General features: G+C 48.1%; 1 protein-coding gene across 1 annotated transcript in view; it reads right to left on the bottom strand.

The window, feature by feature from the left end:
• Positions 1-11,152, bottom strand: part of LOC142575342 (lisH domain-containing protein ARMC9-like) — a 60,086-nt gene extending 48,934 nt beyond the window's left edge. The window contains exon 1 of the mRNA XM_075684612.1: positions 11,062-11,152. The gene's annotated coding sequence lies outside the window, so the exon portion shown is untranslated. The remainder of the gene's footprint in view (positions 1-11,061) is intronic.
• Positions 11,153-24,185: the final 13,033 nt, after the last annotated feature.

Raw genomic sequence — 24,185 nt, 5'->3', positions numbered from 1 at the left:
ATATATATGCGCTTAGGCAATTATGACAGGCCTCATGCCCCTATATTAAGGCTCACAATGCCTTTACTCTCGCACCTCGTTATATCGAAACTGAATATAACGAAATAATAAATATAACGTAGTAAATGAAATTCTCGTAAACGGTTTATTCGACGTCTTGACCGGACAGTATAACACAGGGTGTTATTTTTTTTAGAAAATAAAGATGTTTTATAAGTAAGTTATGACCGTGAGACACCTGTCCTCTTCGCATAGGAGCTCTACGGTAAGGCGAAACTACTTTGCTGCTGCTTAAGTTACTCTGAAAAGACTAACAAAAATAGAAAAAAATATATTTTGTTATTAATAACTCGAGGGCAATTGTTTATACGGCAAACTTGTAGGTTTCCAGGGAAAACAAAGGGAAGGCGGGAGATGGAAATTCAAGACGACGAGCAAAACGCGAACAAGGTGAAACTTCGTGGTTGTCACAAATTATGGCGCACTCAATTTTTAAAAATCCAAAATATCGCGCGTAGTTTGATACATACATCGTCGAAATTGAAGCGAAATCGCGCGTCAGACAGCAACGCCCCGTGAAGAACTGTGTGGCGAAGTTTGAATGACAGCATGGCCGCTGCAAATCTTGACCCGACACACAGCGCGCTACAAGCTTGCCAGGCAAAACTAGGGTGGCTAGCCACCCTAGCAAAACGTGCCGCATCGCTGTAGCTGCCGCGCCATGTCATCGCGGGGCGTTTCGGTCCGATACGGTAGCGGGGCTGCCTTTCCTGCGCTTCCGCGGCGCTCGGTTTCGATATTGCCCGGATTTACCGTTGGAATCCGGTGATAAATATCTCGAAGTAGGTGCGATGTTCAACAGATTTGAATATGATGGTGCGTTAAAATGTCACTGGCTTCGAGTTCGCCATTTAAACAACTGCTTGCCCTTAAGTTAATAATGAACACTTTAATCATTCTTTAATTAGACTTTTCAGAATAACTTAAGCAGCACCAAAGTATTTCCGCCTCGCCGCAGAACTTGTATGCGAAGACGACAGGTGTCTCATGGTCATAGCCTTTTTACAAAACATCTGTATTGTCTAAAAAAAAAAAAGAAGGAGAGAGAGAGAGAGCACCCTGTATAATGAGCACTCACTTTCTAATCTGGCTTGCTGTCCGTTTCCGGACATATATTCCGCATGGAGCTTTAGCACCAACTACCACTGGTGCCCTGCAGTTTTGAGTGATTCTGAATGGTTTATCTCATACTCACTTGGCAGCGCGAAAATGTAGCAATACAGCAAACACGGAGTGCGCGAATTTGAGTTATCCCCATTCGTTTCTCTTGCGTCCTCGTTTTGTGTACACCTTCCTTTTCATACCATACCCTAATCTTGCTCCTCAGCTTTCTGACGTTCTCAAAGTGTCCCAAGTGTCATGCACCAAGACCTAAAAGTATGCAGACGCCGCGTAACTGGACAACACCAAGGTAATGTTGTTTGCCGTCGCTTGGAGATACATTATTTTTTTTTTTCATTTTGCCGAATTAGATAATTATTAATCAACTTCTCAAATATTATAGTTAGATTAAAAATGTCAATGAGAAAACTGTAGAGTAACAGGAAGAACTCCCGATACAGCTTTCTGTTGCTCAATACGTGCTACATAAAAGTGTCTTTCCGAGCATGATAGAGGCCCGCGAATGCACCCAAAATGCCTCGAGGTGCCAGTGGCGCGGTGATTTTGCGTGTAGTTGCGAGCTTCTTTCATGCTCGGCAAAAATAAGCGGACTAGAAATGAGTTATCAGCAATAACATAGATAGATAGATAGATAGATAGATAGATAGATAGATAGATAGATAGATAGATAGATAGATAGATAGATAGATAGATAGATAGATAGATAGATAGATAGATACCACCATAACGCTGAAGGACCGTACGAGAGACAGAAAGCAAGAGCTGGGACTATATGGGAGGGGGAAAAGCCTGCAGGAAACGTGGAAACGACGTCGGGACGAAAGCGCGTATACGTGCTAGCTGTTGACGCTACGAGGTCACGTGCGATATGGTCGACGTACGAACAAAAAGAAAAATGTAAAAGAACCAACTGCGGTGAGTGGTTCAAAACAACACTATAGATATATGATGCAGAACTCGTTGCGCGTATGTTCGTCGTGGCGAGGCAGTTCTCAGAAACGACCGTTTACCTCTTTTTTTTTTTCTGCTTCTTTTTCGCGCAGGACACACTCGATGGAGCACGTGCGACCTGTGAACCTGAGGTCGCGCGCCTTGTCTCGTAAATAGGTCAGGGCCGACTAGTGCGACTGTACTCGTTGTGACCGGAACGTGCCCTTCTTGCTGTCACTCTTGCAGGTACATAGGCGCGTCAGTGTGGTCCGCTTACGTACAGGAGGAACACTTCATTAATATTGCCTTCTGGACATCTGACCCGTCGTAACAATACCCTAGCGCTCGCGTATAGCAGAATCAATTTGGTACGAATGCCCGCAGGATAATCGACCATTAACGGTTGGTAATTAACCGTTGATAACCGTCATGGATTAAATCCGCACTACGGTTATCTGCAAATCGAAATAAACTTAAACGTGTTTGTCCTTGGAGTGGGCGACCCTTTACGTAAAGTTTAAGTGCAAACATTGTAAATAACTCCTGTTTGCTTATTTTCTCCTTGCTTTCCTTTTTTGCTCCCGCTTGCTTTCTATAAGTTCTATGACATCATCCTAATAACTATACAATAGCAATAACTAAATATGCGCAACCGTATTTTCGACGTATTAACTACGATTTTAAAGGTACTGCTCATCATTTCGCAAGCTCTAGCCTCACGAGACACTTATTTCCAGAACCGTCTGCATGGCGTGCCGACACCACCATGACTTTTCCTATGTCTAAGTGGGTTCCGAGCACGCTCAGTCCAAGCACGCCCAACGCCACCTGTAGTTTTGGTGACGTTGGGCATGCACGGTATCGAATGTAAATCAAAGAACAACTAGCAACGTAATCGGCGCCGAAGTCCCAAATTTCTTGCTTTGAAACGTAATTATCGACGATTATAAACTAAAAATTACCTTGCGTATACTTCACTCGATTAGACTTCTTTTGCACGGTTTACTTTAGCCAGTAATCTGTAATTTTTATCTCTCACGACGCGTTTTACCGGCTCCTCGTTTGGAAGTCAGCTAGCAGTTTGTACGACTGCAGCATCGGCGATGAATCATAACTATAAGAGCAGCCTGCAGACGGACACCTGTGGTATAGACTTTCGCGAAGCAGTTTGCTTCATAGAAAAACTAGATGGCGCTTTCGGCGGCGCGCCGCACGTTGCCTCAGCGAATGCGCACAAATGCGAAACCATAACTGTTGAATACGAAACCATGCCTTGCTGTTGTGCAATCAACTGCCGGAAATGGAACTGCGCGTTCGCAAACGCACGGAAATCCATGCGTGCTGCAAAATGTGCAACGGTAGAGAGAAGACGCGTGCAGTAGTTGGCTGCAAACATGGTGACTGGCATATTAAGAGATGGAATGAATATGCGTGGCCAAGTTCACGGACCGATGCTACATAAGGACTGGACTGCCTGTGTTGTCGGCCCTTCGCGATGCATGCCTTGCCACGAGGATAGAATTTCACTCATTCACCTGCGTTGTATCGCTGACTTCCAAAGAAACGATTTAAACACTGGAACATCAGAGAGAGAATGCCGCTCCTTGCACAGTGACAGAGGGGTAGCGCCGATTCCCGGCGTAATAAGTTTCTTGTGCGGTATCTAAGTGCATACACGCCAACTCACACGCCAAACTTACGCCCGCTCCGTCGCCAACGTATAAGGAATAAATGAATGGGCGTACTCGTGCACATGAATGAATGCGCCGAAACATGGGTGACGGCGACTCCACCGACAGCACACGAATGTTTAGAAGCTGAACGTTTCGTGACGCTTTTAAGCGAGTGGCAAGCGGAATACGTCTTTGCTACAGGCTGTTACAAAGCACATATATATCTACGCTCCAAGCCGTTGCGCGCAGCTATAGAACACATCTATCGCAACTGAGAACACCCGCAAGTGATTAGGCAAAAAATGAACAATCGAATAGTGGCCGCACCGTGGAACGTTACCGAATCACAAACTTGACAACCCTTTACTTCAAGCTGTTTGCCAAATAAGAAAAGAAGAGAAAAGTATATTGAATCTGACTGAATTCATAAGCGAAAGTTTAAGCAGTTTGGATGGCTTGGAATGCACTTCTGGTACAAGCACCGTGTACGCCGCTCGTGTCGTTTGGACAAAGCGTAACGACCACCGAAAGCGCTTATACATTTCCTCTGCAGGTGTGGGCAAAGCTTCGTGTTGTCCACCCACTCACGGACTATGGTATCCGCCGAAACATATGCGCTTGCTGAGCCGCACCGGGCGTCATGCGCATCCATTGAAAACACGGAGGAAACGGAGAAATCTGAGGCAAGCAATGGACGCGTCACCACGTGCTTAAACATGGCGGCGCCCATGGGTTCGCTGTGAAATGCGTCTATACCGACGAAACTATTTAGGGCCCAATAAAATCGATGAATTTGATCGACCGTTTTTTGACACGTTTTTAAACATTACCGTTGGAATTCTTCCTCGAGCAACGTCATGCACAGTGTGAAATGACCACGGTACTTTAACTGTTCGTCAGGTATGACAATTTTCGGCACATTGGCGAGTCTGGAAAAATAAAACTTTGAGAGGAAGCATCGTCGAAACTAGCGTCCAATATTTCTAGCACTTCCTCAATCCAACAACGCAAAATTTACGCTTTAGTCGACTAGGCAGCACAACCTTTAAGTGGCAGCAGCAGTGAAGACACGGAACCTTCTGCCAGTCGTCTAATCAGGTGCATTACTGTACAATGCAGTACAAGTACTGTACAAGTACTGTGCAAGTACGTGGAGCAGCGCCAGTTGAAGGCGCACGGCTAGACCAGTCTGCTTGGACAAAAAGGCTGATCGAACACAATCATCAAGCATGAGGAGGCTTGTGCATGCTCCCCAACCTGACAAACATGGCTTCGAGGGCCTGAAGAATTCAGTGAAAAATAAAACAGCTGATTGCTGCTGCGAGTGAAAAACAAAGGCTCTCTACACCATAGAGGCTTATACCAGCTTTCACATTTGCGATGCTACGGCTTTCCCGCGTAGCATGGGCATCATTGTGGCTAATATTCATGCCAACAAATTCGATTACTACTTTTGTCTGCATGGTTTGACTTGCAGAAGTTTGGAACTAGGAGAAAGGCGCATATTTTGTATATCTCATTTTTTTTTGTGCTCTGTAGTCGTACCAAAATAACGAATTATTGCTTTCATTCATGCGTCTTGAGGTGATTCTTTGAAATTTCAGGTAAGAATTCTCGTTAACTCCCCGAGCAGTTATTTCCGCTTTACTTCTATTCAAAACACCATTGATCACGTTAGAACTTACTGTGTCACCTGTATATGTTGCGACGAATATGTCGAAATAAAACGTTAAAAAATATCAGCATCGAAAATGAGCAGATTTCTAACCGTAAACAAAGAGTTAACAACAGATTTTCTGCCTTTCATGTATAACTGGCTCAGATTGACATCAAATGTTAAAAAACTTTTTTCTTTTCCTGCTCTGGTTATTAACGAGTGAGAATAGCCTCCTACGCAGAATAGCATGCATTACTACAACATTCAGGGATAGTAATTAAGACAAGCGCGTAGGGTCCGGTGCTTACCCGAGCTTATCTAGTGCACATCACAAAAAGCACGCCTAAAGACATGTTTCGAGTTCAGGGTGAACGAATCCTGGATACGCAGAGGCCAATCAGGGGCGCCATTTCTACCGGTTGGCGGATTCAAGATACATTTCGAAACGCTACCGATAGTGATCAGATTATTGAAGAACTATAAACAATGTCGAATTAAATACGTGAATTGACAAGTATGTGTACGCAAGTTGCAGTGGTGAACTTCAGGCCTTTATAATGTGTACATGATGCTGTACCTGAAGGCGTGGGCATTACATGTGTTGTATTTATTCAGCTTTCTTTTTTATGTTTTTTGTGTTCTTATAATGACTGTAAAACTTATACTGCTTATTATATACTAAGTATAGCGTGTTATATTACACGTCGTTTGCTGACCCTCGCATTTTGCTTATATGTAATGTTTGTACTTCAACGAGTCTTCAGTGGCACACCGAACGTCCTGCCAAACATGCAAATGCCTTTAGTAAAGTTTTATGGAAGTCACTGCCATGGTACGAAATTGCGTCCGGTCGGGTAAACAGGAGGTTCACCTTATCTGCAGTCTAATATTCTTGCTTTTTATGTTGCCACTGCTGAATAGAATAGGCAAAAACGAGTCGCTTTTTTGAATACCTTTATGATGTACACTTTTACTGAAGGATATATCTTGTTCTTATAGCAAAATGCGCCTTGCGTGACGCCTGATATGCGGATATGTATTATTGATCTGCTATAAATCTAGCAGATCAATAATCGTGTGAGTGCTTGAATACCAATGAAGTGTTTCGATTAAAAGTGGACGATCCTTACATAGTTTTGTCACTCATGTGGTGGCCTATAAGTGAGAAATATGGTGATCATGCCGACGAAAAATCAGCGAGGTATACACGTATCCGTGATTTTCGAATACGTGAGGCCTCGTCAGCGCTATTCAATTGATTGGCATCCGCGACAAACACGAGCGACGTGCAGAGCACGACAATGTGGCGGGATCGATTCCGCACGAAACAGGTCGATCCGTATGTCGCGGTGAGATGACACGCGGAATCGCGGCCACAATCTGCAAACAACTCAGCGTAGCGTGCAAGGGCGTAGACACGAGGCAAGCCCGGTGTCGGGCTCTCATGTAAATTCATGTCTCCACCCACAAATCATCGTTGACCTCCGCGTACACGGTGGCTGTCCGCTGTGTGTTTAAATTCGAAACACGTACGCCGTGAACTGGAGACTTCATCTGCTCCTTGCCGTCACTATTGGCTACCACCGAGGGTGCAAATATGCGGGCACACGCGTGCGTCGGCCGGGGTCCACGGAGAGAGATTATTTCCTTCTAATGTTCGGGCTCCCTCCGACGGTGTTGCTATGGTCACGTGACTCGCCGCGGTAGCCCAGTCGCTATGGCGTTAGGCTGCTAAGCTCGAGGTTCAGGGGTCGATTCCCGAGCGTGGTGGCCGTATTTCGACGGTGACGTAATGCAAAGATGCTCGTGTGCTAAGGTTTGGGTGCACTTTAAAGAGCCCCAGGTGGTCAGAATTAATCCGGAGTCCCCCGCTACGGCGTGCCCCACAATCAAACCGTGGTTTCGGCACGTAAAAGCCCCAAACTAAGCTAATCTTCACGTAGATGAGAAAAGCCCGCCAGCATCTCCTTCTCGTGTACTGTCATCATGATGCACCAAGACAGCGGCCGATGTGAGACGCAAGTTGAGAACTTTTGTGAGCGCACGCGCGTGGGTAGACTGTGCAGCAGCTATAATCATATTTTTACCATACCCTATATCTCTGTCGTTCATCCAAACCCTATCTCCAATGTCGAATAACAGGTTAGACTGCCATCACTCAGGCCGTCCTCTCCACATTTCTCTCATTAAAGCTTCTTTCCCTTCGTGCTTGTGAACGACTATAGTTCACTTCGAGGAAGGCACATTATGAAAGGGAAAAAATGCCCGTCTTGAAGTACGAAGCTACGAATGAAACGCATGCGGCTTTCTCGGAAATAAAGCTTCGCCGTTGCAGAAAAATTAGTCCTGGTCTGGTATTAGAACCCAGGACCATCACCTTTCCGGGGCGATTGCACTACCATCCGAGCTAACTAGGGGGCTAGCCGATCGCAGAGCGAGCACGAATTTATTTTTCATGAACTTTCCTCCAGCTTTCCTCCAATACGGCAGAATTTGCCATGTTTAGTGTCCCCTGCAGTGCTCCGGGTTGTCCATCAATTCGCCCTCGCTCTGCGACCTGCTAGCCTTCTGGTTAGCTCAGATAGTAGAGCGACCACCCCGGAAAGACGTTGGTCGCGGGCTCGAATCCCGGACCAGGACGAATTTTCCTTCAACTGCGAAGCTTTCTTTCTGAGAAACCCGTATAGGGTTTCCTTGCTCACTTCGTTCTGCGAGACGGGTGGATATCAATTTTTCCCTTTCATGAGCTTTCCTCTACCTTTCGGTCTTCCTGGGAACTGATTCGCCAAATGCACAGTATAATTGTCGAAAGTACCGAACACACTGCGCGTGTGGTCAAACCTATATATATAGTTGTCGTTGTGCCGCGGATTGAGCACCTCGATCATTGCTTCGACCATAGATTCGACACTCATTTAGAGGCAAACAGTGCTCCTTGTTCTCTTGCGTTTCGGTTGTCCAAGCTTGCTATACGTGGTAGAACCTCAAAACGAGGCCTGGAAACACATCCTGCCACTGACGGAGTGACGTCAAGAATTTCGACATACAAGACTGCATGTGTAGCGCAGCTGTACCTAACACAGCGAGCTCACTTTGGGCTTCGTGGTTGTTGAATATAATGCCGACCACAATGATGTGACATGGGAGGTGCACCAAGACGGCAAATAGCGCAGCGTCATGGGCTCAGCGTCTTGCTCTCGCGTTGCGTCGGCACATGTAGGTGGTCACAATCCCATTTGGATTGGCTGAACGAAGCGTCGACCGAGACTTTTCCGTGGCGATTTTGATTTTACGCGCGTTGTTCGTATAGTTGCCAAAACCATAAAGTTTTATATAGCTCTATGATCGAGAAAGTGCCATGGTTTGATAATGTAGTAAGGAACGTAAGCCTACTGGCAATCCGTGTGAGCCTGAAATTCTGTGACGTCACGACTGGGGCAATGTAAGGCTACCGCTGGTCTTATTACTTTAAAGATACGTAAGGCAGTGGTAATATTACAATAATGGGGCAGTGATGATCGGAACATGTACAGGTATTTATTTTCCTTTTTGTGTTGGTTTCATGCGCTCCCCTAACAACTTCTTCAAGTATGTGTTCAAGAGGACAGAGACCATGGATGTACCAGCGTCAGCTTAGACGGCAGTTGGTCGTACTCTGTCGTGTTCAGCACCGTTCCAAGAAAAGCTTCGACGCTTGGACCAACGGTGTAGATATAGCAGCTGCATCAGCTGGACGAACAGGCCGGGAACCTGACTCCTGCGTTAGATTTACCACCTTCAGCTGATAAACGAAGTATACTTCACTCAAGACGCATGGAGATAGTTGCCACATACAAAACGGAGTGTTCGAGTTGTGCGCATAAAACACCTAAAACTAGCACCCATCATGACACAAGCAAAATGCAAAATGTGAAGATAGAGTCTTGAGAGAAATGCAGTAGGGCTGCAAACGGCTGCTGTTCACAGTTGGCCCACCAGAGCCAGTATTCACATAAAAGCTCATATACTGTATGATTGTTCCTAAGAGAAAACTCCAGTCAGTCATGGTGCTGGACATATTATTAGTGAAGGCGACCAGCCAATAACAAAGAACATCTACGAATGAAAAGCTTTGTAAACAAACAGAGCATTCCAAGTTTGCTGTCATGATCATTAAGGCTCATTATAAGAATCCATCAAAGATTAAGTTAAGAAGTAAGGGTTAAAGCACCATAAAGATCACTGCCACAACTTTTGAAAAGAATGCCTTTCTACACTACATATCTTTGTCTCATATACAACATCTGATTGCTTACAACCAGGGCCAGCGGCATACATGCAAGCATTATTTTTGCTCGATCATGGCCTGATGACTCCGGTCATAACGCGAGCACAACGCCGATGTCCACTGGCGAACCTCGAAAAGCAATACCATGTGGAATAGAATCGTTACATCGTTACATTATTCCTTACCCAGAACGCCTGCACGTTGATGTGGCACTCAAATAATGCTAACTCGTTGCTTTCAAGACAGGAGAAAATGGCGACTATGACGATGATGCGTATGCCATCTCTCTCCTTCGTGGTTCTGAGCGACGTACTGAATTGGACGTGCGCTCGCCGCCTGCATAAATTCTGCGAAACGCATAACGAGAAACGTCGGAAACACCTGGCGCGAGCCCTCGCGTGCAGCACGTGATCAGACGACACGTGGTCGCCGAATAAGGCATAATCACCATCATCATCATCATTTGCCGGAAGGCTAGGAATAAACTATGTATTCGCTGTCATCGCGAAGCCGCGGCGGGCCGCGCATCAGCCGGCTCTGGTCGGTCGAACACATTTCATATTGCGAGCGTTTGTTACCAAGGGTATATCAGCGCGTCAAGTCGGCGTGGTGTATTCTTCAAAACGGACTGCATCTCTTTTCCCGCTGCGATCAGGGTGCATGACGCGTTTGACCTGCGATAACGTGTTTTTCGTGATCTACGCTTACTATATGCGCACTCGTTACAAACTTTAAGCAACGAACTTTCGCAGCAAGAGAGGCCGTTTGCCCGTATGCACGAAATAAGTAATGCATACTTTAGTAGCTGACGACTTGCCTTTCTGCACTATCTGTAGTGAACGAGCTATAGCTGTGCCAAGGACAGAAGTGAGCTGAAGAGGTGTATGCACGGCTATACTTCTACACCAGGGAAGGAGGCGTGATCATTTGATGTGTTTACCGGCTTCAGGTGACCAACCTTTGACTCCAAAAGATAGCGAGCTGAAGCCGCGAATTAACAGGCCAATATTGAATGAGTGGACACATTTAAGATCCCGTGACAGCCAAAAGTTTGAGAAGCATTGCTACAGCTCAAATCTATAGCACGACTCAGGTACTCTTCGTAGGCAAGAACGGATCGCGAGAAGGAACACCGGCTAGTAACCATAGCGAGCGAGATGATAAAGCAAAAGCACCGAGCAATGACAGACAGTCGCTCTGCACAAACTCGGTGTTCAAGAACAATGTACGAATCTACTCCGCGGATGAACTCTTTTGAAAGAAGAAAAACTTTGCGAAACCCGGTCCCGGTATGCGTAGCGCTGCCACCAGCGGCTTGAACATCGGGTGAATAAGACAAGAAAGCGACTCACACGTACGGCCAGCCAGCGCGAGATTCGGAGTCCGGAGTTCCACCAGAGCAGTGGTGCGGACGATGCGGCGTGTCCGGCCGAACTGAGTGACCACGCGTCTCCACGGGCAACTAGCGCGGCCGCTCAATCACAAAGCCACCCCGCCAGGCCATCGACACGGGCGGCACCGTCGGAATGAAGTACATATAGTGAAAGAGGTGGAAGCCGGCGTGCCTCGACCGTCAAGGCGGGGGTGTCTGCACTTTGTACTCTTTTTCTTCATCATTGCTTTTTGAGCCTGTTCTAAATTTCTATTAAGTTTCTATAATAGTGCAGCAAACGAGCATGCGCGTATCGCTTCCCATGCACGTTCACGGTTTACGAAACAGCGGCTTTGTTCCAGATGAGTCTGAGCCACGGCGATAAACGAGATGTGTCAAATAAATAATTGCTTTATTTTTCATTCTTTAGCCATTCTTCATTGCCTCGGACACCCATACGCCGCAGTATACAATATCGGCGGAGGGCGCGAGAAATGGATAAGGAATGAAAAATAGAAAATGAAATGGCTCTTTTCAAAATATGGAACTATAGTTGCGGTTTTGATAAGCGGATTTGGGCTTTCGCCATTGAAAAAAAAAAAAAAGAACTGTGTGTGGGGTTGGGGCGGGGAGGGAGGAGGTCGAGGGCGCATTGAATAAACGTCGGAAATATTTTCTCCCCGTTTTCGGCTGCCCCCTTTAGACGCGTTCAGCAGGAGTGATTACCCAGAAAGACACATGCATGCGTAGGCCACGCACATTTGCTTCTATATAAACCATGCATTGACTCCAGCTGCCTCGTCCCCCAAAAGACCGCCCGCTCAAACTTGCAATCTCCATGCAGGGAGCCCCATGCAGTTTGGAACGGAACATTTTATCGATTTTAAATTGACGATAACTACAGGAATACGAGTTGGGAACTTGGGATGTGACTCGAAAAGGTACGCGAAGTGGTTCCCGCGTTTAAGAAGGCATCACGTACGGTACCTTTTAGTTTCGATGCGAGACGTATTGAGGCTTACAGCAATCTATAACCTCCACCAAGTGGTCCTTTAAAAGCTGGTCCATCGTGCACAGCGCGCTGCCATACACCTTGCTTACCTAAAGCAAATACGGCAACACCAGCCGTAGACATTCGCGCACGTAACCGCTTTCAGCACGCGATCATCTACCGTGTGTTTTAAACGGGAAAGCGGGACGGGTATACGTATTCTGCCGTGGCCTCCGAGATAGGGCGGCGCAAGAATGCTTTTCGGAGATCACCCCTGGGCCGATTTTATTGCAACTTGTTCAATTGAGAGAGAAAGTTAAATTATAGTGACTGAAGCAGACTTTTGACTTAAGGCCTGAATTGTTTTACAAAAATGGCCAAAAGTCGATAAGTTCGTAAAGAGAAATGTTTATGGAAGCTCGAAGTTTACAAATCCGTAACTGTGCTCCTAAAACAAATATCGAAGTTCTGCAAAATGTATGCGTTAAACCACCCACAGTGGACAAATTTTGTATATTAATTTATATCTTATGTGAATTTGTTACGTTTAATATGATTTTGCAAAAGTCCTACTCACATATCAGTGGTGTATTTAAGAGCCACGTGTAATACAATTTTGTCCGCTTTAGATGTATACTATCAGATGCAATTGAGAGAATTGTGATATATTTTTTTGCTGAGGGTCATAGTTGTAAACTTGATAGTTTCGCATGCTGAAAATGAGCAATATTCAACAATTTTTTATTAAATAATTGACAGACTAAAGCAGAAATCCGCTACCAACAGTCACTAGATTTTAACTTTTAGTTTTAAATGCAAAAAACCTAATCAAATTTGGATCAATGATTGACGAGAAGAACTATTTCTCCTTTCCAATGTGTTTATATAGGAGCTCCCGCGCTAAAGCGCCTTAAAACGGGTCACTGAGGCATAATCTCAGCGCACTCAATTAACGGACAAAGCCGTTAATTCACGTTGACACACCAGTCGTTTAATGTACACGGACAAATAACCTTATACACAATATAATGAACATTTAACGTCTAAACACGACATTTACCACTTAGAACAACAGCAAAAGACAATACTTAATCGGCAGATGCACTAGTGCGAATGAGAACATAGAGTCAAAGCACGATAGTTCACCGTTGCATGACGAGCAAAGCGAGATGCGACGCTGATCTCAGCAAAATATGCAAGAGTGATGGGGTTGAGTGGCGAGTCGGCGATGGCTGGTGCACACTTCTTCGGCCGGCCGAAAGTAAGCAGACGCCGCAGCGGAAACATTCAGGATGAAGCGGCAGGGGAAGGGGTCGTCCTGGCCAGTGTTACGGTTCACGGTGACGAAGGAAACGGATACCAAGTGCCCGAGACACAACGTGCCTAATCGCAACGTTGGCCATTATGAAAAAAAAAAAACTTTTCTGTCGAGTGTGTGCGATGGGATGATGCACCAGTGCAAATCCTACTCTCATTTGCCCTACGTCCACCCCCTCTACGCCAGGAGTGTTTCTCTCCGAATATCTCTGTGTGCGTTGATCAGTGTGTTGACCCGACGTGACCTACGCTCCCCACCTCTACACCAGTGAGTGGTTTTTCTCTGTTTTCCTCTGTGTGCGCTGACCAGTTGGCTAACAAGGCCCTCTACCAGGGAACAAGAGATAATGAGGATTCCCGGTTGGTGGAGAGTATAAGAAGGCCAGTGAGACGCCAAGACACATCTTCTCTGCCCTTACCTGCAGGAGCGCACACGCCGAACGTCTCCGTACTTTTTTTTTGTCTTGGGGCGCACTGCTCATCCGTACCGATGTATTAAACTTCTGTTATTTGTTTTTACAATAGGGATCTCGTCTTTCCTGCCGGACCTTCTCCGATGGTCAATCTGGTTCGAGCTCCAAGCAGACGCTGTTGAAGGTCGCTGAAACACCGTCCCGTAATAACTGGTACCAGCCCGTATCAAGTAGTAGCAGCCCTGTTACGTCTCAACACCACCAAGGCTGTTAATTGAACGTTTACCGCGTGTCAGACCACCACACCACCTAACCAGACGTCAGCGCGGCGTGGACGACGACTAAAAGCGCTCACCCCACCATTACCTGGTAACCGGAGAATAGGATGAACGCGAGGGAACCACGACAACGAATGGACAGGCGCAGTTAATTAGACGAGTCAAATCACCACCCATCCCTCGGCACTTATCCAGCCCTGAAGACGGAGTGTAAACCGGCTGTTGCAGGGTTCCACGAAGGGACTTCAGCCGCCCTTCACCTGGCATACTGAGCGAAGAACGGGGTAGGCAAGGACGAACGAACCAGGTGTCGCCGGATTTCTTTCTTCCACAAATTCCAAACCAGTTTCTTCGGAGTTACTGCGGGTTATGGATAGCATGGGCGTGGTATCGCAACGGAATCGACGATGGTAATTTGCTGCTGGACAGTCTTCAGATTCCTTAGTCGACTTGCCTAGGGAAGACGATGGGATTAAAAGCAGGTACTTTTCGAGAGTAAGGACAGAGGGTTCTGATGTGCACTGAGACGTTTAACTTGCTCCTGAGTGACTGAAGCCGTGTGACAAACCTAAATAAGCCCCCTTTCCTTCATTGAAATCCACCAAGCATAGAATCCATTCCATGCCCTGAACGCCACACTAGCTGCAACAGTCCGTAACACCAGGTACATCTGTGGGCAAGCTCGAGCACACAGCCCGACTGCTCGCGTTCTTCCAACGTGCTTAAGCGTTCACGGGCCTCTGGGTAGGGGTTCGTGGCCTGGCGAAGTCATTGCGTAGGAAGGCATTGGCCGGGCCCTTGACAATAGTAGCCCCGGACAGGTGGTTCTTGGTGGCTCGGGTCCGGAAACCGACGGCCCTTTTCTAGCTCCCTGTCCGGTAGCCGACTTCCTTTCTGTATCGCTTCCTGGTTTTGTTGTTGTCCCTTAGTGAAATGGCTCAACTCTGGCGGATCGGCCATGAATCAGGCGGTAGTAGATGATGATGAAGATCCATTGTATGGTCGCACAAATCCACTGTGGGAGAAACGCAGCGGTAGTGGAACCAAGGTAGAACTCCGCGTTTTCTTTTCGTTCGTTTATTTTCGCTTGTTTTGTTGATGCATACCCAGTGGGGGGGATTGGCCACGATACGGATGGTATAAGGAAGTAAGTTGGCTCATTACGAATAGCAATAAAACATTTCTGGAAGAAATCAATGAAATATACCGCACGAATAATTTATAAAGAAAATTGTATTGAAGCAACTAAAAAGTTCTCTGTGGTTGAGCAAGCATCCCTACCCCTATGACAGTGTCCAGAGAGCATACGCTCCAAGAGAAAGAATGCCCAAAACGAAAAAAAAGTAAACCAATTTGTGTAAACCATGTTTGTAAAATGTTCTTCTTTAAAGGGGACACTAAAGTAAAATATCATATTGAGCTAGATGGATAGCGTATCTGTCTAGAAGTCTATCATCGCTTTTTGGGCGCCAATATACGACATTGTTGCGTAGAAAATTGCCACCGAACGTCCTGGCGCCCGACCGGCCCTATGAGGACAAAAGGTTAAGGTTGGTATCCGACAAAGTTATGGGGTAAACGTGGATGCAGTTTTTAATGCGTGAGCATTACCAGTGTGTAAATGGAAAAATGTCGAAACGGGATAGAGGTAGAGAGAAGATATTGTCACGTGGAGTGACGTATGAAGAACACAGTAGCAATACTGTGAAAGACAAAACTTTTATTGGGCGAACCTGTGCCCACAAAAACAGGCTACACTTATAGCACAACGATAGCGGCGAACACGGTCGGCGATCGTCGAAAATCTGATCAGCGGGTCAAGCGCGTCGGCTTTTATAGATCACTCGTCGAATGTTCCAGAATAATCGCTGGGACCCGTGTGCCTTCCACAAAGTTCTACATTATTCGCGTCGCGCACACATGCAATCAGATTACACAAGTTTAGGTCACAGACAGCGGGTGGAAGCATCGATAACATTCCAGAAACTTCCGATACATGCAGGCGCGTCCTGCGCTGTGCGATGACATTTTTTTTAGGCGGTGAAACGTGTCGCCCGATAAATACAAACAAGTACACGTGTCAACATGCAGGTGGGGGCGAAGGAACTGGGGAGGGGCGCACTGTCGTTTCGTTGGCTGGCTCGCTCGCTCGTTCGCCGCGGTAAGGCGAGGGAAGAGTTGAGTTGCGGTAGTTGCGAGTTCCAATCGGTCGGCCGAAGTGAACGGACGTATCGTCGGCGCGCTCCGCAACCACCGAGACTACGCGACCTTCACCGACCGCCCTTGACCGCCCTTGCCCGGGCCGCTTTCGCCGGGAGTCGTATGGGAAGCGGCTTTCTCGCCGTTTCCCACCGACCGCCTTTTCTTCCTGGGACTTTGTTGCCGCTCCCCGCGCCTCTACAGCTCTGAAGCAGTTCCAACGCGGCTGCCCCTGCCGGGGCCATAGCTGCCTTGGCGTGTTTTCTACACCATGAACCAAGAGCGCCAAGCGACCAGCTCTTCTGAGGCCCATGTTCTAAACGGCCGTGCAAAGGGCCTTCGACCAATTCACCGCTCTGTTTCGATGGCGCATTTATCTACCGCAACGTCATTTTCCAACGAGCAGAAGACGCAATCGGCGACGGAGAACACCGACGCGCGTTCCTCGACAACAACGAAGACGCCCGAGGTGGATACCGCGGGAGTGGCCGCCGATCCCATCGTCGCCGATTTTTCCTCCCAACAGCGAGAGGTGGACACTCCGACCGGGGAAAGGATGGAGGAAGATGCTGCCCTGAACATTTACGACGACAAAACTGACGACGACACAGGTGGCTGTTGGAAGACAGTCATACATAAGCGACGCAACCGTCAAACGCGCGCTAAGACGCAACCCTCCGAGAACATCTTGGGCATTCCGGACGCCTCCCAGCCTACCGTACGCAAGCGCATTCGGAATCAGAACCTGCCTCAACTTCCTTTGCACGATGAAAAGATAATTCTGCGGCCTCACGGAGGACTTTGTCTCGATAAGTGGACGCGCCCAGAACTCGCCAGTGCTCTTTGGAGTGCTGCCGGCTTGACCACCGAGGATCGTCAGGACATCATATTCCGACTGCGACCTCAGCAGAACTTGGCAATCATCAGCACACCCCAGTCACACGTAGCCGACGCATTGTACAAGGTGAGGGAGCTGAACCTTGGTCAGCGGGTCTATCCCATCACGACATATTTTGCGGCCCCAGACAACTCATGCAAGGTAATTGTTCCTGGCCTTTTGCGCGGTACATCGTCATCCAAGCTAGTGGATGAGCTTGTGGCTCCTGGAACTCAAATACTTCAAGCACGAATGATGGGTCAAACCAACGTTGCGTTGGTAACATTTGAAGGACTTAAAGTGCCTCGCTACGTGCGTTTCTATGGTGCCGAACTCCGCTGCTACCCCCATCGACCCCGCCAACTGGTTTGCAAGATATGTCACAAGCTCGGCCATTGGGCTGATTACTGTCCTACGCCGCACGTGGTCATTTGCGCGACGTGCGGGACTGACAACCCCACCCCGTCACATCCGTGCACCCCACACTGCAGATCCTGTGACGGCACCCACCCTACAGCGGATCCAAACTGCCCGCGGCGTGCTAGGCAGACACTGAACAAAGCATGGGTGCGGAAAGCTCTCGAGAAAGAGCAGCGTGAACTCCAACCCTCCAGCGACCCGACCACTACCACAGATACGGCGGAGACCCGAACGTCGCGCGCCCCAACGAAAGAGACCAGAAAAGTCCGGTCGGAGACCCGTTCGAGCTCCCGTCGCAAGTTCCGGACCCGCTCCAAGTCTCGGTCCCGATCCCGCGAGGCATCGGTGGACCTCCCAGAGAAGTGCCCTCCTTCCCCATCTTCCCGACAACCCTACAAGAAGGCCCTGCCGACCAACGCCCCAGCCAAGGTGACCCTGGTCCCTTCAGGGGTGCAGCGGACCTCGGAGAAGAAAACAGCAATGGAGGCGCCTCGGGAGGTAGGTCGGGCGAAGGGTACCCCACAGCTCGCTCCGCCCAGTAAATCTCTCCTTACCCCTTCCCCTATTACCAATTCGTTACCAAATCCCGATCCTCTAATAGAAATAGCCCGCCTACGTCGTGACATGGAGGCGCGCTGTGAGCGCCTACAAAAACATATGGACGCGCTGGTGGCAGACATGAGCACTAGTATGCAGGCGGCTTTGGACAGGATAGAACGCCAAATGGAGGCCCTTCAAATAGGGATTACGGAGCAAGTAAAATCATGTATAGAGTGCACTTTCGCACGCATGCAAGTTCCTGAGCTTAGCGGTAACAACGAAAGCGCGCTTTCCGACCAAGGCTCTCGGCCGCAACCTTCAAATGTGCGCACCCGGCGCCCGCATCCCTATGCACGACCGCCTGCTTCCTCTCGCGATGATGATGGCGCCGCGTAACGCGGAGCAACTAGTGGTGTGGCAGTGGAATTGTAGGGGATTCCGCCGAAAACGAGGTTCCCTACAGCAGTATATCGCCACATCCACGAACCCTCCCGATGTCATCCTCTTACAGGAAGTCAATTGCACCCCTTCTTTATCCGGCTACAGCACGCTCTCGGGTGTCTCTCCTCTTGTAGCCTTAGTTTCGAAACATGTTACATGTCGTATGCATACCACTAACATTGACATTCCTCACCAAATATTGGAAATAATTACGCAAGGTAAACGCAACGAGAGTCTGTTTATACTCAATGCATACAGTTCCCCCCGTTCGCGAACGCACTGTTTTCAGCACCTAATAACAGAATTTGGTAGGTTTGGACGGGTTTTTGTGGTGGCCGGCGACTTTAACGCTCCGCATACTACATGGGGTTACGTTAAATCGCAGGCTAAAGGGACCCGCTTATGGAATGCCATCTGTAACATGAGATACACACTCCTTACCGACACAGAGCACCCCACTCGGATGCGCAACAGCGTATCTCGTGACACCTGCCCTGACCTTACCTTCGTGCGCAATACTGGCCCAGTCGTTGCGCACGGGCCTTTAGAGGGTCACCTTGGTAGTGACCACTACATTGTGGCGACCACCTTGTCATTACGGGCTGCGCGCAGGCCCGAGCGAAATGTGCGTATAACGTATTGTGCGAAATTCAGGGAACGTCGCCAGGACCCACCTGAGCGCCAAGGGTACGAACGCTGGCTTGACTCTCTCGCACAAGATCTAGAGGCCACCACGAGCACACTGCGCACCACAGCCGAGACACCAGACATAGACCCGCATTTACTTCATCTTTGGAACGCCCACAGAGGGTTGACACGACGATGGAAACGACAACGCCTCAACTGTAAACTTAGGAAACGTATAGATCAAATTACACGGGAATCTCAGGAGTATGCAGAGATCCTTACGAGGAATAACTGGCGAGGATTTTGCGATCGCCTCTCAGGCACATTGAGCACAGCAAAAGCGTGGTCGATTTTTCGCTCACTCACAGATCCCACCACAACAAAGGGAAGAACATTTCAACAGCTGCACATCCTAATGCACGAGTACAGGGACGATGTCTCGACACTCCTCAGAGAGCTAGAGAAGCATTTCATACCCACAGGCCCGCCGCCGCAGTACCCTGACTATCCTTATGTAGGCGAGGCGAACGAATTGCTAGATGCGGACATCACATCTAACGAGGTGCGGGTGGTCCTACAAGACCTACGCCGCAGCACGGCACCGGGAGCCGACCACATCCGATTCGCCATCCTTCGTAACCTCAGTGACGCGGATATTAACCACCTCACCCATATCTTCAATGATTGCTGGCGCAAGGGCACGCTTTCCCAAGCATGGTGACACGCCGACATCACACTGATCCCCAAACCGGGCAAGCCTGTTAAGGTTGAAAACTTACGACCCATCTCCCTAACATCCTGTATTGGTAAGCTCATGGAGCATGTACTCTTGCGGCGTCTGCAGCCCTTCCTCGAAGAAAAATCATTCTTTTCTAAATCTCAATTCGGATATCGGGCTCATCTGTCTGCCAAAGATGTGCTTTGGATAGGACCAAGATAGGACCTCCGTCGTCCGCCCAAACGAGCACTCATAGCCTTAGACCTAAAAGGGGCATTCGATAATGTTGAACATGACCTCGTCCTTCGCAATGTTGCACATTCACACTGTGGAATTCGTATGTACAACTATATCCGCGCATTTCTTCGAGTTCGCACAGCCACCGTAGGAATGGGACCGCATCGATCCGGTACGATTCGCCTTGTAGGACGTGGGACACCCCAGGGCTCAGTTCTTTCCCCTACTTTATTGAATATCGCGCTCGCAGGGCTCCCCCGACTACTCCACCAGATCCCTGATGTCGCCCACGCTATTTATGCGGACGACATTACTATCTGGTCGACACGGGGTTCCGACGGAGCCATCCAGGACCGACTGCAGCAAGCAGTCGATACAGTTTCCGAGTACGCGAGAAAATGCGGCTTAAGATGTGCTCCGGAAAAGTCGGAGCTCATAATCATTCGCCCCCGGAGCCGTTCCTCTACTCCCCCTATCACTGTGCACGTGGATGGCACACCGATACCACAGGTTAATCGTGGTCTATCCTCGGCCTACACATCCAAGCGGATGGCAGGTCAAACTACACTGTTTCCCTTCTATCCAGACAGATTGAGCAAATTCTGGCCATGATCCGGAGGGTCTCCAACAGGCGCTCGGGCCTTCGAGAAGAGGACCTGCTGCGCTTGGTGGAGGCATGCGTGATCAGCCGCCTTACATACCATCTCCCATTTCAGCGGTTGACCCAAGCTCAACAACTTCGCATAGACGCAATGATTCGCAAAGCGACGAAGCTGGCCCATGGCCTCCCGAACTACACTTCCACACACCGTCTCCTTAACTTAGGGACACATAACACACTAGGCGAGCTGCTAGAGGCACGTCAGCCATCGCCAGCGCCTCCTACTCACTCCTACTGGCCGCCATCTTCTCACACGGCTAGGATACTCTGTCCCACCCCTTGAGTCTGAAACCCGTCCAACGATCTCGTCGTCAGCGATACGCCAAGCACTAAGTATTCATCCATTGCCACGTAATATGCACTCCGAGCATGACAAAGGGCGGCGCAAAGCCCGTGTACGATACATTGGCCGCATGCTTGCAAACATCCTGGAAACACACACTTTATACACGGACACATCACGCACTCAAGAGGGCTATACCTCGGTAGTTTTGGATGGCACCGAATCCCTGAGAGACTCTGCTGCAATGCGCGGAACAAATGCCGCTTACGGAGAAATTCTCGGTGTTGCTCTTGCAATTCGATACGCCATCCGTGTTCCTGAGGAAGTGTATATATTGACGGACTCGCAACAGGCATGCCGGACGTTCCCATCAGGACATGGCATCCCGAGAGCGGCGCACCAAATTCTCAAACAAATCCCGCAAAATACTCTAACCACACCTCCCCGCATCCACTTACTCTGGACCCCTGGTCATACCTCGCTGCCCGGTTAACGAACGCGCACATGCGGTTGCCCGAGAAATTTCCCTCCGGGCGACTCGGCGTGGTGAGGCGACTAGTTCAGAGTGGCAGTACCCCTTGCTCCGTTATAAAGACATACTCCGTCATTATACACCCACGCCGCACCAGCGCACCACCGCCGTCCTCGCGGAAGGAAGCAGTGGCATTACGCCAGTTACAAACCGCAACTTTTCCTAATCTTGTCTCTCTCAATAAATTCTACCCACACTGTTATGCAGATCGTTGCCCTGGCTGTGGCAGCTCGCCCACAATCTTCCACGTCACGATTGAGTGCACTGCAAACCTCTTTCCTCCCTTGCCAACTCTCCTTTACCCCCTACGCAACAAAGAGCTGTGGGACGATGCCCTCCACGACGGACCTCCCGAGGTCCTCCGAGCAGTGATACAACGGGCTCGAAACATCGCCGGAATCATCTTAGGGAGCCTGGACTGAGGGTTCCTCCAACACTGTTCTCGCCATTCAGATATTATTAATAAAGATGTTTTACTCTCTGCGGTAGTTGCGGTGAGGCAGTGGAGCAAGGAAGGAGGAGAGTGTCTGTCGCTCGCTCGTTTGTCGCACGTCTCGCTGGCCGCGCGGCGGCGGCCCGTCCAACACAGCGGACGTGAATCCCAGGCAGATTCCCGGACGCAGGCGAGCGATCCGTCGAACGCTGACTGCGTCGACGCACCAGGGAAAGCAAGGAGTGGATGCGTCCGCCCGCCACGGCTGCCACGAAAGGACTCCTCGAAGGCGAGGGAAAGTGCCGAGGGAAAGAGCACGTGCTCTCGGGCTACAGAGTGGCGGGGACGGGCGGCAAGGTTGCTCGTTCGTTCGTTCGTTTGTTCGTTCAGGCTATTCGCTTACATGAACAATCGTCGTCAATGGCTTTAGCATATTTTTTTTTCTCTTGCCAATCGGTTTGGCGCACTTCACTCATCGCAAGGACTGCAGTCCGATGGGCATACCTGTCGCTCGGCTCTATTGGTGTTGCGCTTTTACTAAGCAATAATTTCAAACACGTGGCCTGTGCAGACATCAAAACTATTAAACAATCATGGATGGGTGGGACGAACGAGTTCCGCAGATCCAAATAAAAATATAAATGAATCATTTGCTATACTTACAGCTCAGTAAATGAGCATTTTTGTTGCACGGCGGACGGACAGGAAAGTGAATAAATCTATTTGTACCAAACCAGCAGAGTGCCGTCATTGAGAGACCTATAAATTCAGTAAGTGAAACACGTACGGCAGAAGACTTGTCAAGGTTTATACACAGTCGAGGCAGTTTAATTTATTTACAAGGACAAGCAACTGGACCTCTTGTATCAGTGATGAACACCCAAAATCTCTTGTCCTCGAGCCGCAGCTTCATCTGCCATGCACGTCTGGAAAGCAGCAGAAAAAAAGAAATGAAATGAAAGCTGAACAACGCTACATGGAAGGCATGAACCAGACATCCAAGAAAACGTACTATGCGTACTGAGCAAACGCTGTTTATGGATAACTTCAAGCAAATATAAGGCGTTTTTTTTACCCGCTATACCTTGCTGTTCCTAAATCTGCACGAAAGTTACTTAAACCAACAGAAAAGCCAAAAATAAAGCGAAAGAATACTCCTCGTGTTTCGCTTGTTCTCCTTTCCCTCGCTACGTGTGATCAACAAAGTGTGATCAACGTGTGATCTGTACAAAGCAAGAAGAATTATATTTTTTGAGACTATTTTTTATTATTCCATGTAATTAGTATGACGCGATTGTGTTGCTTTGTTATGCATTGAAATGTCTTATTGATCTCGTTTTTCTTATGTACGTACTGAATTTCATCAATTGTATGCTTTATCAACCAGTTCAGTACTAATCGATATTGCCTGCAATTTTTTGTGGGATACGTAAAAGAAATTGACACCATAGTACACATCTTTACATTGCAATATGTATTCTCCTGTATTTGAACTGTGCCCCTTACACTGTTATTTGGTACTCTGCTGTATTCACTTCCCTTTAGTTAACTTGTGAATCAACAACCAACACCTTTGTATATACAGTTACTGTTGCTCTTTTTTTATTCCTGCTATGCTAGGATCTGATATCTCTTCTTATCGGACCTTCAACTAGCCTTCGGCTACAGGTCCGACAAGTGCTTGTTACTTGTGTATAGTATCCTGAAAAAAAAAAAACATCTAAACATAAAAAAACTTCAAACAGCATAAGAACAAAGGATATCTCAGGCAGGAGACAAACTGTGAATTTGGTACACGATTCATTAACTGTTGCTGCCGTTGACTACACCATGCTTCGCGAACTGGAGTTCCAACCGTTTTAGTTAGAAAGTAGCTTAGTAGCGACAGTTTGGGGATGAAATGTTAGTTTTAAGATGCCGGTTGGAGCTCGTTTCAGTTTTCCAATCTACGGGATGATTATTTTGAAGTGTTATGTAATTTTTAAAAATCGCCTGTTGCAAACAACAATTGCACTCTTTGAGCTGAATTATTCAGAGAGGTGGACATTACCTGCACGAGAAATCGAACCACATATTCAACTAATTAAAAAATCCCTAATTACTTTTGGGATTAATTAATTTATTTACTGATTACTAA

Source organism: Dermacentor variabilis, chromosome 3 (genome assembly GCF_050947875.1).
Source record: "Dermacentor variabilis isolate Ectoservices chromosome 3, ASM5094787v1, whole genome shotgun sequence".
NCBI classification, from domain to species: Eukaryota; Metazoa; Arthropoda; class Arachnida; order Ixodida; family Ixodidae; genus Dermacentor; species Dermacentor variabilis.
This window is presented reverse-complemented; position numbering and strand designations above follow the sequence as displayed.